Below are 5,069 nucleotides of genomic sequence, written 5' to 3' on the forward strand. Positions count from 1 at the left end.
GTCCCGCCCCCGCCTCCCGCGCCGGCGCGCCCGGCCTACAGCGGGCGGGGGAGGGGAGCGCGGGCGCATGCGCGGGCCACTGGCTGCTGGACCGGCCCCTGCAGTTCGGTCACGTCCACCCGCGCGCTCCCGCCGGAGCCGAGAGCCCGCTAACCTGGTGGATCCCGCCTCCGCAGACCAGCTCTCTGTACAGGGGTGGGGAAACTGAGGCCTGGGGACGGCTGCATAGCCTAGACTGTGCAGGAGGTGGGAGATGAGGAGGCCTGGAAATAAAAAGACCTCATCCAGGATCTTATGCCATGATCCCTCCCAGATTCTGCACCAAGACCTCATCCAGGATGCTGTGCCAAGACCTCTCCCAGGATCCTGAAACCAAGACTTCATCCAGGGTCCTGCACCCGTCCAGGATCTGTGTCAAGACCCCTCCCAGGATCCTGAACAGTAAACTCCCGACAGACTGCAGAAACCCATTTATTCATTTAAGTTACCAAGCCCCTACTAACTGCCAGGCCTTGAGAATACAAAAGCCAAATAAATTAGACATGCCCTCTGGGATTTGACAGAGGCTCATCAAGTTATTAAATACAATTTCAAATTCAGTTTACTTGAGATTAGGGAGTGCAGGTCAGTGGTAGGGTGTGTAGCATGCTCAAGGCTTGGGGTTCCATTTCCAGCACTGCCAAAGGTTTTTCTATGAATTTCTTCCATGTGTCCAGAAAGCCACCTAGCTAGCCCCTTGAGGTGAGGGAAGGCTTCCCTGATGAAGAGAGACTTGCTCTGAGGCCTGACTTGTGAACTGGATTAACAGGTGCTGGGTGTAAGCCAGGGATATCAGAGAAAGCTTATCAACCAGAGGTATGTGCTCTGGGAGGGGAAGAGGGAGGATGCTAGAGTTGGGTAGCTCTAGAAAGATGACCCTTGAACCCATGGAGCAGTGGGGTGGAGGGAGTGCAGGATCCTGAGAAGTACCCATTGTGGGGGACACAAGACACCAAGAAGGTGGTACTGGCTCTCTCTCTCTCTCTCTCTCTCTCTCTCTCTCTCTCTCTCTCTCTCTCTCTCTGCCTTCCTGACACCTCTGGGTGGTGCCCAGGCTTTCACAGTTGCAGATCTCCAGTTCCTCTTCCCCACCTGGAGTTCAACATAAGGCTCCACCATCTTCCTCAGCACCCAAGCAGAACTCATGAAGCCTTCTGAATCCTTCTCCCCACCTCTCCAAGGTCCTGGGGTGGTGACATGCTCTGTAATCTCTGGATTAGCAACCCTTAGCATTATCCTCAGATGGGATTTTCTTTCTAAAATTTTATGTATCATTAACATTGTGTGTGTGATGTGTGTGAGTGTGTGCATGCTACGGCTTACTGTGTAGAAGTCAAAGGACAACTTTAGAGTCAGTTCTCTCCTTCCATCTTTAAGTGGGTTCCAGGGATCAAATGCAGGTCACCAGCCTTTCAGGGGACTCGCCTTTACCCACTGAGCCATCTCACTAACCCTCAAATAGGATTTTCAGTGGGGGTTGCTACTGCCCTTAAGGATGGGTATTGGGAGGTGATGTGTAGGGATGTTTTTGTTGTCTTGCTGAGGTGACAGAACCACTGGCACTTAGAGGGCAGGACCCAGGGAGGTTAAAGACACTGCAGTATACTAAAGTTCCCTATAATGAGAAGCTGCTCATTCCTAAAAGACACTGTTGGGTAGGTGCAAGCTCTATTTATAATGAAATGAAGGTGGAACCAGGATCTTCTTGCTGTATCAACACAAACTATCTCCCACTGTACTTTCAGAGCACAGCCATGCTGAGATAGAGGGCAGGATAAACTGTGAGCATGGTCCACAAAATTTTAAAGTTATTTATTATTTTTATTTTTTATGTGCATGAGTATTGTCTGCATGCGTACCAGTGTCGCACAGTGCCCACGGAGGTCATAAGAGGTGTCAGGAACTGGAGTTACAGATGGTTGTTAGCTGCTATGTGAGTGCTGGGAACTGAACCCAGGTCCTCTGCAAGAACAGTCCAGTGCTCTTAATCGATGAGGCATCTCTTCAGCCCCATGGTCCCCAAATTTTCAGCATTAAGGCAAAGAGTTTTTTGATGACAGCACCACTCCTAACATGACATACCTATATTTAGGGCTGTGCTTTGGCTGACAGATGACCATAAGTATTTCACACCTGTTTCAAAATGTCCCTAGGATCAGGTAAAGTTATGGACACAATCCAGTAGAAAAGGGAATATGTTCTCCAGTATATTCATGATAAACATGCTTCTGAAACCTCCCAGTGTCCTCTCAGAGCAGAGGCCAAGTGTCTGAGTAGGACAGTGTGTGTGGTTTCATTATGACTTATTTTATCTTAGTTCTCAAATTTGAGTGTTTCATGATCCCCAGAGAAAACAGTCCCTTGGCTTGGTTAGAGGTGAGGCTGGAATTTTTGCATGTCTTGTGAGTTCTCAGCCTGTGTGAATACTGCTGGTTGAATCTCTACCTATGCCATTGGTACCTACACCCCATCCTGCCCATAGTCCTTGTCCTGGCCTTCTGCCTCTCCTGTTACCCACACCCCTCTCCTGGCCAGCCTGCTCCTTCTCATTTCCTCATTTTCAGCTGACAGGCTCTACACTTTCAACTGATGTCTCCCACAGTTAGATATCACCTCCCCCAAGGCCTTCCCTGCTCCCTAGACAGCGTGTCCTCCCACGACAACACAACCCTGACCCACACAATGTCACCTGTGTTGTTATGACCTGTGTATCTCCCACACTGCACCATAGATGTAACACCAGGACTGATCCCTAAGAAAAACCTCAAGGATGGGTCTGGGATCAGGTAGAGGTTGTCAAACATAACCCTCACATAATCAGTGACAGAAATACTATTTTGATTTATTATTATTTATTTATTTATTTGTGTGTGTGTATGTGTGTGTGTGTGTGTGTGTGTGTATGTGTGTGTGTGTGTGTTTGAGTACATGGCAATCAGAAGAGGGCATTAAATCTCCTGGAGCTAGAGTTACAAGTAGTTGTGTGCTGCACCATGTGGGTGCTGGGAACCCAACTCTGGTCCTCTGTAAGATCAGCAAACGCTCTTAACCACTGAACTGTCTTTCCAGCCTTGAGATAATTTGTAGCCTCAGCTGGCCTGGAACTCACTATGTAGACCAGTCTGGTTTCATCGCACAGCCTGCCTCTACTTCCTGCATACTGGAATTAAAGAGGTGCACCATCACACCCAGTGAGATACTATTTGAATATAACATTTTAGGACAGAAACCCTAATGTAAAAACCCACAAGGAACAAAACATTAAAATTTAAATAAAAAGATGAGCTCAGCACTGCGTTTTTAATTTTTTTTTCTTTTGCCCCAGGCCCCTGTATGGCCCAGCAAGGCATTTTATTGCTCCTATCCTGATCTGATTCTGCCTTGATTTAAAAATTTAAATTAAAAAAATTTAGCACAATGAATGTAGATTTATTGATAAAGACTGAGAAAGAACTCCAAGTAGTAGGAGATGATTTGGGGGAAAAACACCCTAAAAATTTGATCCTTCTAAACCCTTCTATGGGAACAGCATGTGGCTGTCTCTGTAAGACAGTGTTAAGACAGAGAAGAAATGGAAGCTCTCCCCCATTAACCCCCACCCCCCAACTCTGTCCATGAAACTTCCAAGGGTTCCAGGAGAGGAGGAAGGGTACCAGTCAGAAGGAATAACGCCAGGGGTTTCTTATATCCAGTAGAGACCTCTTCATAATTATTTTTCATCATTAAATAAGTATTAATCATGTTTGATCTCAGTTAAGCTTTGAAACATTTTGTTGTTGTTGTTTGAGGTAGAATCTCACTATATAGCCCAGCCTGGCTTTGAGCGTGTGATCTTCCTGCCTTTTCCATCAAAGTGCTAGAATTACAGGCATGACCCATCATTCCTAGCAAGTTCTATAACTGCTAAAAGCAGTGTTAGGTACTGGAAAGATGGTTCAATCAGTAAAGTGCCTACCATGTAAGCTGGATGGCCCTAAATTTAGGCCACATAAAAGCTGGGCACAGCAACACGCATCTGTGACAGCATTAAGGACAGGGAGCATGGTGGACACAGGAGACTCTCTGGAGGTCTATGGCCAGCTAGCCTAGCCAAATCGATGGATGAGCTCCAGGTTCAGTGACAGACCCTGCCTCAAAAAGTAAGGTGGAGGGGTTGGAGAGATGGGTCAGCAATTAAGACCGCTGGTTGCTCTTGCAGAGTACCTGGGTTTGGTTCCCAGCATCCACATGACAGTTAGCAACTATCTGTAGCTCCAGTTCCAAGGGATCCGTCACCCTCTTCTGGCCTCTTCAGGCATTGCATGTGCTGCACATACATGCAGGCAAAACACTTAAACACATAAAATAAAAATAAATTTAAAAAATAAGATGAAGAGTGATCGAGGAAGACCCCAAGACATCAACCTCTGACCTCTGCGTGAATGCACATATACATGCACAAAGTGCACACACCCACACAAATACATCCCCCCACACATACAAAGTATTATCGTTGTTGGTTCCTTTCTAGGCAGAGCAAAGCACTTGCTTTCTACACATATGTTAGAAATGCAGTTCAGTGACAGTGCCCCCCGCTGGGGTCATCTCCTCCAGGAGGCCTTTCCTGGCCTGTGACTGGGTTAGGTGTCTTTTCTCTGTGTTTCTCAGCCCCCCTCTCCCAATGTTGGTGGCAATGGTGTTTTGGGCCTGCCTTCTACTTCTTTCTGGGTTGGGAGGCTTTGGAGACATTGGTTCTTGTCACACTGTGGTGAAGCTCATTTCATGAATGAGGAAGTAGATACACAGAGTGGTTAAGTCACTCACCAAAGGTCACAGTACCAGGAAGAGGTGAAGCCATGTGCTCCAGTTTGCTTTTCTGTTGCTGTGATATAAACACCATAACCAAAAGTAACTCGGCGAAGAGAGGGTGTGCTTCAGCTCACACTTCTAAGTAGCAGTCCATCACTGAGGGAAGCCAGGGCAGGAGTTCAAGGTGGAGCCTGGAGCTCACCGGCTCACTCCCTCTGACTTGCTCAGCTCTCTTTCTTATA

The sequence above is a fragment of the Nannospalax galili genome, unplaced genomic scaffold (assembly GCF_000622305.1).
Source record: "Nannospalax galili isolate Female #2095 unplaced genomic scaffold, S.galili_v1.0 scaffold103, whole genome shotgun sequence".
NCBI classification, from domain to species: domain Eukaryota; kingdom Metazoa; phylum Chordata; class Mammalia; order Rodentia; family Spalacidae; genus Nannospalax; species Nannospalax galili.